Consider the following 14,364-nt stretch of genomic DNA (forward strand, 5'->3'; position numbering starts at 1 on the left):
GCATTCACAGATATTCACTCCTTTGCTTAATATAAGAAAAATATGTCTTAAGTACATGGCTTATTCTCTTCAGCTCCTTTTGTCCCTTGCAGCTGTTTCTTGCTGCGGCAGCCTTGATCCTGAGCCAAACAAATATCCTTTGTTCTGCACAAATCTCTATTCCAGCGCCTGGCAGCTCTGCAGCCTTCTTGCTTTCTATTTACTCAACGTGGCTGCTTTACTCACGTTATATTTCCTACATTAGCAAGCTTCTACATTAGGCCTCATTATAAGTTTGGCTGTAGCCGTGCCCTTATAAAGGGCATTGCTACAGCCAAACTCGCAACCGGCCAGAGCACCCTTGAATGGGCCATTACTGGCCAATTACGAGATGAATGGGCTGGTAATTACCCATTCTCGGGTGCCGGTATGGCCGGCCTCCCGATCCCCATTCTGCCCTATTGGGCAGAATGGGGATCGGGAGCATGGTTGCACCGGCACTGTTAATAACAGTGCCTGTGCAATCACGAGTTCTGCTCGCGAGTGCCGGTCTGCACACCTGGTCAGACAATGCGTGCAGTCCGGCACCGGCAAGCAGAACTCGTAATGTGGCGGAGAGGTAACAATGGTGCTGGTAGCACTACTGGCTCCATTGTTGCCTTTCCGCCACATTCGTAATGAGACCCATTGTCTTATCTACCTTGCATTTCTGAGTATATATATATACTGCATCTCTTATTACTTTTCTCCTAAGTGTATATGGTTTTCTTCAAATTTGTATATGTGTTTACTTTGCTCCTTTAATCACATCTTCATTCTCTAAATGTCCAAACATCAGTTTCAGTGCATCCATTTATCTTCTCTTCTCAGTGCCATCACTTTTCACCTGTCAGACTTCACTTATAGTTCTTCTATGTTCAGTGGTGTCTGCATTCAGTGCAGTTGTCTGAGTGCATAACGTCTCCCATACCTTCAGTGCTTTCTTGCTATTCTTCCACTATGTCGGAGGTGAGGGGGTGGGCTCTATAAATGACGTTTATGTCTGATTCTCTAAATTGCCCCTAATCGAGTCGTCAAGCACCTACTCAATTTTCTTCACTTTTTCTTCGCTCTTTCGGAATCCGTAACGTTGTCACCCCCTTCGGTCACCTGCATTCTTTATGTGTTCATCCACACTCCTATAGCAGATTCCCCAGTCTGTGAAGAAAACACCCAAAGACCGACATATTTCTCATGGTCTTCAGGACACTGAAACTTCCTTTTTGGTCTGTGTGGGCTTGTCAGTCACATCATTTAAATTGATCATTATCTTCATCCCAACAGCTTACTTCACTGTCTTCTTACATTATCCTATGATTAATCTTATAAAACAGAATACTAGCAACACTAACATTAGTATTGCTCTCAACAGTTTGAAGGCATTTTCCATCCAGGTTGGAAACTACGAGACCAGAGGTGAAAACCAATCTTCATCTTCGGTTTCATCTACATCTTCCACCATCTTCGTGTGCAGAGTTGCCAACAACATAGTTATTGCTTTTGTCAGGGTTCCATTTTCTCCATCATGGGTAGGTGTTTATGTACAGCAAGAAGGCCTAATCTTGGCACACATACCTCCTTTCATTGATGTATTTAATTCCAGGACATAGCTGATCTGGAGGGTCATGGGTCTGATTGACTTCATTTCCTCTTTAAGCACACTAAATCCTTTTATCTTTGTATTAATTGTTTGTAGCAGCTCTCATCTGGTGATATATAACCACTTGGTGTTTGCTGCAGCTTGATGTACTGGTAGTAATTATATCTGTAGATATCACTGCTGACCAATTGAAAAATGTGTGCTCATCTGGAATGTCGTGATAATCTTCTATTGATTTTGCCAAAAAATAAGGTTCTCTCTTCTGTTTGGCGATGTTGAGCGACCTCCTCTTCCTTTGATGTGCAGCCATTTATGGAAAGTCAGCGATGGGGAGATCACTTTGGGGAATCACCAACGCAAGTACATGTATTATAACTATAGAACATATTCCACCCCAATATTTAGGAAGCTTCATATAAGGTTTGCAACCACAAGGCTGATGCTGGTCTATCCAAACAGCAATTCCTCCTATCATCCCTGGCACATCAATGATTTGCTTGCATCGTTTCTTTCCTCCAACTTTGGTCAGACCACTGTTTCTGAAACACAGTGTTGCATTCTTCATCGGTAGTATGAACACAGGGCCTGCTTCATGTTGAACCCATGTTAGTAACTTTGCATACTTGCCCCAATCCTTAAGACATTTGTCATTCACTCTTTGCACCACCTTCACTGGTGCTGTCATCAATGAGTGTGCACCGAATCACAACATTCCTGTTTCCAATCCTGTAATGATGGCTACTTGTCCATATACCAATAACTGAGGTCTCTCTCAGCATCCTGGCAATCCTTGTGTGCTCCATGTATCTGCACAATTCCATCTCTTTTCTTCAATAATCTTCACCTTTCATTTACTAGGACCACTAAATGAGTTCAGGAGCATTCTGATCTTCCAATCCGGGTCCTTTATCAAAGTCTGTAGGCATTTTGCTATGGGAACGCTCTCTTTGACATCCATCGTAGAGTTGCGCATTTCCCTTCAAATTGTCCTTTTGTCACGCATGCTGCTATATGGCTGAGGCGCTTTGCCTCATGTATAGGTATTTCTCTTGATTTAAATGTGCTGGCTATGCTCATGGCATAAGGGATGAGAGAACATACATAGCAGCTAAAATCTTATGCTCTTCTACCCACCTCACTAATGTGCTGGTATTTATATCCTGATAATCTTCTCCAGCACCCCTCTTGACTCAATTAATTTGTTTTGAAATATCTGGGAAAATATTGTTAGGGATGGAAAGAGATGGCTCATTGTTAGATACTCCATTTCAATTATAAAACATAATTTCACAAAATGCTATAAACATAAGGATGTACAGAGAACACAGTGTATAAAATGTAGATACAGGCAGTATTACAAAAGAATGCATGTGTTAAATCGTATACTGTGAAGCAGGCAGCCTTCTTGCTAGCAATGTGTATCTTATATAATGGACAATTCCCATTCTCCTATATAAACGTTTAGTTCCTATTACTTTTTATAATAACCACACATTTGTATGACATGAATTGTAATAATATTGCAATAATGATCCTGTGACTAATAGGAGCTGTCTTAGGATTTACAAAAAAGGGGAGAATATCAATGTGTCATCATACTACAGCTGGATAGGATTGAAGTAAGTAAGTGAAAACGGCATACAAGAATGTGGGCAACGTTCAACGTATGCAACATGAGGTGTCCTGTGCATTATTCATTTTCTGTCTTCAAAGCATTGTCTCTTTAACCTAAAAGGAATAGTTCTGTGAACAGTGAAAAGTGTATTTGTTTCCCTTTAAACCTGGGACCGATCGAAAGTTTGAATTGTTTTTATGTCATCCGTTCTTGTTGGCTCTTGGTAGCCAATCTAGTCTGCATTCGCAGAACGTCTTCTCTTGCTTCACTGTCAACATGTGCCAGAGGGGTAAGGGTTTCTCCTTTCTAGTGCTTTAAGTCATTCAGATGCAGCCAGGCTCTTCTTCCTTGGATCTTCACGACAGTAGTGGTGACCACTCTACTAGGTACAGTGCTTCAACACAGGGCTTATTCCAAGTTCAGACAATACTCCTAAGAAGTACTTGGTCCCCTGGATACAGACTAGGTGACTATAACAAAGTTATAGGGTTGATAGTTTGGCTGATGTCTTTTTCAATCTTCTTTGACCCTTCTCTCTGATTTTTGATCTATTGGGAAATAAAAGAAACAATAGCTGTCATATTTATCAAATAATCATGCATCTCATCCCCTAATGTTTTTGCTACACTATGGGCACCAGATTCTACTTGAGTGGGAGGAACAAAAGGTACTCTCATACGATGTCCAGTCACCAACCCAGAGTCAGATGGTGATCTGAGCCAGGCTGGTTTCTCAATGCGACTAGGGCTATTAGTAGGCAATATAGCCATTCCTTCTTCAAAGTCATCTTTATCTTAGATATCCTCGCTTTAAGGATTCTGTTTAAAGCTCACAAATATCAATCAGCTGTGAGTGACAGGCAGATGAAAATGTATGCTTTATTCGTAATTGAAAAGTTCTCAGTTCGAACATTTTATTTACAAAATGCGGCCCATTTTCAGACCGTAGGACTTCGTATACACCCCATTTAGGAAACACCTCATGTACGAGAAACCTGGCAGCACATGTGGCATCGGGGTGCGTGCATGGACCTGCCTCAATCCATCGGGTAAAAGGACACTCTACTACTAACATATGTCTGTAGCCACTGCAAGTTTTCAACATATCCAATAATCTATATGCAGATGCTGAGAGGCCCAATTGAGTGTGGTATTGCTCCTCTGACTGTTCGCAGGGTATGCCCTGCTGTGAATTTCTGGCAGAGTTTGCAGTTTATAATAAACTGTGCAAAGTGGCATAACAAAGTTGGCAAAAACCATTCTTTTGCAATCATGGCAGCAAGATTCTCTCTAGTTGTATGAACAGGATTGAGAAGCTGATACAGTGCAACTCTCAATAATGCTAGAGGCATAATTGACTTTCCAGTACTATCTTGTCTCCATATAGCATCTGCAGAGGATAAAGAACACCCCAGTCTTTTCCATAAATCCTGTTCTTCTTCTGGATCTCGAACTTGCAGCAAAATTCTTTGTTCTAACATTTAGTTAATACATTCTACTTGAAAATAAGAAATATTCAGAATATATGCTGCTCTTTTCGCTTCAATGTCTATGGCTTTGTTGCTGTGAGATATCACTTCACCATGGTGATAGCCAATGGGAGCATTAGTAGCTTAATAAGCTTGTCCAATAATGACACATATTGCACTGGTGTGACCTCTGCCGTCTGCGTGAAGGAAGCCTCTCCATTTCCAGCTTGTCAACCCTGCATGATGTCATATATGCAGAGTCAGAGTACACAGTTACTTCCTCATCCTCATATCTCTGGAGTGCGGCGATAAGCACCACTAATTGTGCTGAACAATGTGAAAACAATCTTGCACTTGTCACTACTTCAAATTCCCCATCCTTTTTTAGCTCCACTACTGCCGATCCCGTATGCCTTTCTACTGTTGTTTGATCAATTTTCGAAGAACCATCAATGAATAGAATTCCCCACCTTCTAGAGCATTTTCTTTAATGTGGGTAAAATCATTATAAAACTCAGTATATTTTGTCCAATCATGTACATAAACCTCCCTCTGTACGGTATCAGGTAATAATATCGCCACATATATGGTCGCCGTAAATAATATCGCCAGGAAAATGTTGTGTACATATTATATAAATTCATACTAACAATTGCATTTAAATCTTTATCAAATAAAATATTTGTCATAAGTTCATCTTACTTCATACCTAACAAATTCTCATAAACAACACAATAAAACATACCCATAAAATGTCAAATTCATCTTGTGCAATTAGTAAAACTTATTCACAAGGCCACATATGATAAAAGTGCAATGTGCCCTTTCATTAGATTATGTCCATAGATTCCCCGTGCTCTCCTCTATACACTCTACAGCAGGCAGAACAATATCTAAGAATTGTACAATTGCAATCTTATTGTGATTCTTGGATTAGAAAACAACTGTTGCCATATTTGGTACTGAGACATGTGATTCTGGAACAATAGTTTATCCTTAAAACATCTATTTCTCACCCTACTCACAACTTCACATTCTACTAATAGATGTTGCAATGTTTAAATTTGATTCACATCCATACAGTAACGACAATATTTTTTCTCATCAGTAATCATTCCTTTCCTTCTTAAAATGTCTCGTGTGGGCCATAAATTCAGTCTGAATCTCATGTATTTCCTCCGATGCATAGAGCAAGGGCATTTTTCCAAGTAGGAGGCTGTCATTCCATACCTTTTAAGCCCAAACAAACATATGTCAAAGTCTTTGAGTAGCATACACTTTTGGATAGTTTCAGCCCAATCATGCGGTAATATCTTAGTTTTTGCGCGCTCAGGATTCTCCATCAAAAGTGACACAGTTACATGGCCATATACATAACTTCCATTACATGCTCCCTCCAAACCTGTGGAAAGTTATTTTCAGACAGAAAGAGATTAAAGGCCACAGTTTGCAAAATGCACAATTTGTCAACCCTTTCCAACACTTTCCAGAGGAAGGCACATTGCTTCCATATTACATATGAATAGAGGGTCGATAATCCTAACTCATAGCGAAGGAGTGCTAAAGAAACGCCATTAGGTAACTGCAACACTCTTTTCCAAAAGATGGATTCCATATTATCCCAATACTTGCGTATAATCGGCATCATGGCTTCAGCCCCATACAATAAGATTGGTGTCACCTTCATTTTGAAAAACGTAATAACGTGTTTCATTGAGAATTTACCAAATTTTTTACACAATATCTTGGCTTGGGACACCAATGATGACAATTTGGCCTTCTCTTCACACATATACTGGATTTGTGATTTCCTCTGATGAATCACCACACCCAGATATCTGTACTGGCATGTAACATTCAATTGCTGTTGTTGTAAATACCATCTCTGTTTATATACCTTAGACTTCCGACCTGGTCTACAAATCATTACTTGGGTCTTCTCTAAATTTATACTCAAATGATTTTTCTGAGCATACATGTCGAGTTGATTTAACATGTTTTGTAAACCTATGGGAGTCTGAGATAAAAGCACCAGGTCATCAGCATATAAAAGGTAGGGAATTCGTTGAATGCCAATCTGAGGCGGGTCACCTACACAACCTCTCAATGAAACACCAATGTCCAAAATGTAAAAATTAAACAAGAATGAGGCGAGGGCACAGCCCTGTTTCAACCCTCTATGCGTAGCTATCACAGATGATAGCCTCCCATCAGTGGAAACACGTACCTGCATCGTTGTGTTTGTGTGAAGCATAGTTATTAAAGCTACTAAAGTTTTGGGGCACTCATGTTCCTTTAGCTTCATCATCAGCAAGTAGCGATCGACTGAGCCGAATGCGGCTCTGAAGTCCACAAAAGCCAGATATAACGGACGCTTTTGAGAAATTGCTGCTATTGAATCATCGAGATTGTGAATATGTTGAGGATCGTACCAAGGCCCTTTACAAAACCAGATTGAAAACAATCTAACAAATTCATCCTTTCTGACCAACTCTTCAATTCATTCAGTATCAGCCTGCAATAAATTTTGCCCGGAGCATCTAGTAATGAAATAGGGCGATAACTCCTCGGCAGTTGCCTATCGCCCTTCTTATAAATCGGTACAGTTATTGCCTGAGTCCATGTCCGAGGCAATTTCTGTTCATTATTGATCGCAGTAAATATATGATACAGAATAGTTGCCCATAGCTCTGGATGTTGCTGCATAGTAGAATTTGATATTCCATCGGGTCCAACCGCCTTCGATTTACTAGCAGTTTTTATAAGATGTAATATATCATCTTCATGAAAAGCTAGGATGAATGTATCTGTTATGGTTGGCTCTATAGCTGTACTGTTCATGGTAGCAGCAAAAATATTATTAAAATGGGCCACCCACAGATGCGGTTCAACAGCAGAATTCTGTAAACTAAACTGCTGCCGACCCAATACCTGATTCATCACGACCCACATTTTGGATATATTTTTATTGGCCATGATCCCCAAAAATGCAATACATTTGCAATGATTGACACTGGCGCACATGCCACATTATGTCTAAAGAATTGGTAAAGAGTATCAATGAAGGGAGATCCCCACAGAATCACTTCACAGTGAAGGAAAATCAATGTCCAGTGCATAATTTTAATGGGGAGGAGGTGCCTATTATAGGTGTCACCGAGGTTGACATAAAGATAGGAAAGCATAGAATGAAACAGGAGGTATTGATCACATCTATTTGTGAAATTCCATTTCTGATGGGAACATATTGCCTGAAAATATTGTCTCCTCTCATAGATGGGGTGAATGGAGTATTGTGGCCCTTAACCAAAAAACCATTGAGACCTAAGAAACTAAAATCACAAAATAGCAATATAAATGAATGTCACACAGTTGCCAAAACAAATGATGCAGTGGAGTTATATCTCCAGAATAGCTCCATAACTAGCGTCACTGTTATCTTAATGTGTCAAGACAAAATGCAGAGTGAAGATGAGAAACAATCTGTACAAATATACTTGGACCCAAGGAAAAAATGGCAAACTGCCATAGATGAGCACACATTATGTTTTTATTTAAAAGAGAAAACATGCTAACAGAATACTGCTCCTAATAAAACAAATACAGAAAAACACATCACCACTCTTGCTGAAATACACATGGAAGATGAGCAACCATGGGTTCACATTGGTATAAATGACTATTCTAAAACAACAAAAGCCATTTTAGCACTTGAACAGAAAAGGAGTTTCATTAATGAGAAATTGTTGCAAAAAAATAATGGAGAGGGAGGAGATCCCGAAATTTAGAATTAAAAACCAATATGTCTCTGATTTGCATAGCTTTATCAAAAAGGGCACCTGGTTGATGCCTTACTCTGCCCAGGTGGGTAACATGGTAAAAAGAACAAAATTGAGTAAGGACATAAGTGTCTCACTGCTGAGTGCTTAGATGAACACAATCCTCAGAGATAGCCACCTGTAGGTGGTGGAGTTTATACTAAGATGAATAGTTGTAACAAATATTTTGATCAGACGATTCAGTGAGCTGCAACAGGGTTTTAATTAAATTGCAGCGGGTGTTTTCAATAAACGTAATCATAAGCAAAAGATACATCAGCCGGTGTACATTTTTGAGGTTAATTAACCAGTTAGTCGGGTACAAATTCTGGATATTTGTGGTCTCAATCAGTTGCTTCTACGTCTACTAGGGTGTCCTTGGGAAGGAAACCAGCAGACTTAGCGATGTGATAGCATATGAGTAATATAAGTAATCAGAACAATGTAAGGTTGAACAACAACAACACATAACAATACAGAAGGTCAACACAACAGTGTTTCGGCCAGGAAGTGAGCTTAAGTGAGCTCTGGTGGGATGGCCTTCATCAGGACAAGATGATTCCAAAGGCGGAGGTATCTTAAGAGGTCTGTTGAGGTAAACAGACAGGGATGTTTTAGGGGTGTGTCAAAAAAGGCAAATCTAGCAGTAAAAGAGTGACATAAATCACAGAGGAGAAGAACCAGTGCTTACCGGGTCTGGGGAGCGCAGTGGCTTGGAAGAAAACAGTGTCCAAATACACTTTTAGAATTTACTGCTACCAGTAACACACCTGTACCACGAGTAGAAGACTGCAGTGTAGAGAGTAAATCTGTCACCTCAAAGAGTCTACTTGATGATGAAACTTTGATGATAACACACAAACCGACTGCAACAACGATGGGGCCCTCCGACTCCAAAACCGGGAGGAAACTTAACATACGAAATGAGGATCTTGATTGGTCCTGGGTTGCAAAAACCATCAACAATCCAAAAAAAGCTAATGCCAAAAGTTCTTTGAGCCTAGCAACATATTCATAGCCTCATGGAACACACGAGGGCATATGCATCTCTTTGATATCCCAAACTAACTGAAAGACATAGACTTACTGTGTCTCCAAGAGACATGGTTAATGCACCCCCCTGTTGCAGATGGCTTTGAGATTGCCTTTAATACGGCCATCAAAGGAAATAAAGGACGCCCCATGTCAGGAATGGCTATTTTTGCAAAAAAATTGAAAGTGGTGTTCGTATTTTTATTAAATAATGTGTCAGCGTATCTACAAGTGTGTAAAGTTAAACTCCCTGCGATCTCAACGAACAAAGAAACTTTACTTATACTGATAAATGTTTATTGGCAACATGCAGCAATACAACTTGATCGATTCCTAAAAACCATCTCAGAACTCATTTGCAACATCAAAAGGAATGAAAAAGAAGTTCACATCTTAATATGTGGCGATTTAACATAAACTGCATGAGCACCAAAAACCAAATTGACCATGATGAGAAAGACACTAAGGGTACATATGCAGCAAGGCGCTGGTTGCTGGAAATGAAAGCATGGAACCTCCTTATGCTGAATGGTCAAACTACAGGAGACATTCCCGCTGATCCAACATGGCGAAGGGGCACCTCCAGATTGATAATTGACTATATGTTTGTCGATGAAGTTTGAGAAGTGAAGTCATGCGCTTAAAAATCACTAAAATGGAGTTCAGTGATCACTGCTTAGTAAAGTTGTACCTGAAGTCACACAAAATTGGATGTGAAACTGTCATGGAAAAAAAAATTGCTGGAACTTGGACCGGGTCGCAATCGATTAAGACTCAATGCGAACAAAGTGACCTCACAGTGTAAATCATTGGGGGAAAAATCTGAGAAGGAACAAATTGAATATACAACTCTATTAGAGACCTACAGAGAAAAGAGATCTGGCAAAGCCAAAGTGGACTTTACACAGGTCCATGTATGGGACGCAGAGCTTAATCTAAGGAAAAACAATCTGAATAAATGATTGCTTAAAAATAAAGTGGCATCTAGCAATCAAGATAAGTCAAAGCAACTGAAACAAACTTGTAAGAACTTGTTAATTAGTCACAAACATATAATGTACCAAAGAGACGCCGAACACATGATGAAAGCTTTTGCAAACAGAAATACAAGTGAATTTTGGATCTATTTGAATAACATCTCAACTCCCCAAGGTGCAATTATAAAATCCATGATCCCAGAAGAAACATGGGTAAGTCATTATGCGGGGGCATTTTACAACAATTCAATAAAGGCAATAATATCATCAGCTCAAGAGCAGGAATGGTCAATTGAAATAAAGAAAGAAGATATATATAGGAACATCATTAAATTAAGTACATGAAGAGCGCCTAGACCAGATGGCTTAACCAATCAACATCTTAAACAATATCCTGATCTATGGCCAGAATTTTGTTACACTTTATTTTCATCAATTTTACAGACACGAAAGATACCAACTTCTTGGCAGAGTGCTATTGTGGTACCGATCTTCAAAAAGGGAGATCAAACAGACCCTAAGAATTACAGACACATAGCCCTGCTTGATGTGGTTGGGAAACTCTTTGCGTCCCAGCTCCAAATCCAACTACTTAAATGGATCAAAGACTCCAAAAGATATGATCCTTGTCAAACAGAATTTGTAAAAGGAGTTGGTTGCGGGCTGAACCTAACAATTCTGAATTTCATGAAGATGGAAGCAATCTGCCAAAACGGTAAGATATATGTGGCGTTTATTGATCTGTCCAGCGCTTTTGATACCATTGACCGAGAGATCCTCTGGAATAAGCTGAAGATATGGAATTGCCCGGAAAACCTACTTCAACCTATAAAAGAACTCCATACTGATACAGAGATTAAAGTAAGGTTGGATTCCGGTGGAACACTGAGTCAGCCAATAAAAACAAATCAAGGCTTGAAACAAGGCTGCCCGTTGGCAGCAACACTGTTTGGCCTATTTCTGTCTGATATCGGAGATAGTTTAGAAGCTGTAAAATCGTTTCCACCGAAAATCAATGGGCTGACCGTAAATTGGCTGTTATATGCAGACGATATTGCAATATTAGATCAAACCCCAATTGGGTTATCACGGAAGTTAGCTGCGCTAGAGGGATATGTGAAAGAAAATAAACTGAAAATCAATTCTGCAAAGTCTGAAATAATAATTTTCCAAGATCTCACTAAAAAATAACAAACGGAACTCAAAAAGCTTACCGAAAAGAGATTGAGTAATGAAATCTTGAGATGTGTGAAAAAAGCGAAGTATTTAGGAATGTGGATCAATAGTAATATAAACAACGCACCTTGGACTGAGAATGTTAAACAAAAATGCAGACAATTAGCATTTCAAGGTGTAATCATAAACAAAAAGTTTGGAAATGTTCTTGTTACCAGTGTTAGCTCATTACAACCAAAAAGTCATATCAACGCTGATCTATGGCGCGGAAAGAGCTTTAAGAGTGTCTGCAACTCTGTGGCCAGAATTGGAAAACCATTACTGGAGGCGAGTCCTTTATATACAAAAAGGAATCTCGAGTGTGTGTGTTAGATATGAACTAAATCTTATCTCCATGCAGGCCCGAGTGTTATGGAACATGTTATCTATCTACCGGAAAATAATCACAGAAGGTTTAAGATCCTACAAGATGTGCTTAAGGGTAACCTTGAAACCCTACTGTGCAGATGGGCAACTGGTTGTAAAAATCAGCTAACACAACTCGGCACTGACCAAGCAACATTGCAAAACAATCCAACCCATGTTAAGAAAAAATGATGGGAACATGATTGGTGTCTGACAGTGGATGATCAAAATCGTCACAAGCTCATGGAGGATGCACCCATTGAAGTTAAAGATCACAAGAAAATGTTGCAATATATGATTAAGACACCGAATGCAAGATACCGAGTGATCTATATGAAATTTCGTTCAAACTTATTCAACACAAGAGGGAGTCAAGCGATAAGAGCACGAAAAACGACAGCAATACTTAGCTGTTGCTTCTGTGATAAACAGCATGAGACTCTTAAACATTTCACATTGTATTGTGAAAGCCTGAAAGATCTGAGATCCTTGCACTTAGGAAGCCTGGTACAACAGTACTTCACTCTATGTGGTGAGGAACTATGGCGAAAATTCTACAACCCAAGGGAAAAAGATATCTTTGGGCTAACAAACTTTCTGCAACATCTGGAAACATTGCTGAAAGCCGGATAGACAATACAAAATGTCGGTGTGTCAGGGAAGCTGCGATGACAACATAGGATAGGAAAAAGAGGTATCTTGGGAAATCTCGGTACGATAAATTAAACCCTTGTAACTGAACTTTGTCCAGGAAAATGAGATCTGAAAAGTCCTAAAGAGGTTGCTACTCTGCCTTGAGTAGTGGTCAAAGTACAGTGACATTAGGCAATAATTTGACATCTCAGGCTTTCTCTGACATACCGCATGAGGGGGAGGGGAATTTTCTTCTTTTCTTTTCTTTTCAAAAGGTTTTGTATAAACTAAATGAAATTAAAATAAAAAATAAAAAAAATAAAATAAAAAAAAATGTGGAGTCACGGAATCATCAAGCCCATTCATAGCACATCCAACACACCTATTTTAGGTGTGTTAAAGCCAAATGGTCAATGGCGACTATGTGCAGATTTAAGAGAATTAAATAAGAGTGCCAGTATCCAGATGGCCACTGCCATTCATTGGTCAAGGCCTAGCTCATGTACATGGTTCAAAAGTGTTTACCACATTAGATCTCACCTCTGGATATTGGTGTGTGCCATTGGCAGAGGAGATTCAGAATTTATTTTTATTTTCATTTGATAAGACTCAATACGCATGGGTTAGAGTTCCATTTGGGTATGTCAATAGTGGGAGTGAATTTGGAATATTTTTTGAGAAAAGTCATGCCTGATGCAGCGGAAAGAGGTACCATAGTTTATGTGGATGATTTACTGATAAAAAATGAGAGCTCGAAAAACCATTTTGATGAAATAAGACATGTTCTTGGACAATTGCAGAAAGCAGGCGCCAAAGTATCTTTACAGAAAGCACAATGGTGCAAGAAAAAAGTGAATTTTCTAGGCCATGAAGTGACTGAACATGGACTAAACCCACAAAAGAAGAAAATAGAGGCCATACAAAAACTAAAAGACCCTAAAAATGTGAAAGGGGTAAACATTTTATTAGGAATGACAGGCTATAACAGGAAATTCATTGAAAATTATGTTGAAATTACTCAACCATTGACTAAATTGCTAAAGCTGAACACACCCTGGAAATGGGAAAAAGAGCAGTCTGAGGCAGTGGCTAAATTAAAGGAATGCCTTGCAAAGGCACCATGTTTAGCATATCCCATAAAGGATAGGGATTTCTTTATAGAAATAGGTTTCTCTGAACATTGTATGTCAGCAGTTTTATCACAAAAACATGATTTGAATCACAAAACCATTGCCTATGCAAGTAAGGCGTTTTCCCAAGTTGAAATTAAATTCAGTGAATGTGAAAAGGCCCTTTTGACCACTGTGTGGGCGCTACAACATTTCCGCCCCATTGTTCAGGGAGAAAAGGTGATTATTGAGACAAATCATCAACCTTTGCAGTTTTTAGAGAGTAAAATAATTAGGTCAGGTAACCTAGCACATTCCAGAATCACGTCATGGACACTGGCATTACATGGTTTTCCTGTAGAAGTGAGATATGGCCAAAATAAAAAGAGCCCAGTTGCTCAAGGTTTGGCAGATCTACATGACTGTGCAGCTGAACATGTATCAAACGAAGTAGAAGTGGAATCTAGTTTACAGGAATTTGGGCAATCACCACACAAAGCTTTTGATGACAAG

This window comes from Ambystoma mexicanum, chromosome 6q (assembly GCF_040938575.1).
Source record: "Ambystoma mexicanum isolate Mex_15411 chromosome 6q, UKY_AmexF1_1, whole genome shotgun sequence".
NCBI lineage: Eukaryota > Metazoa > Chordata > Amphibia > Caudata > Ambystomatidae > Ambystoma > Ambystoma mexicanum.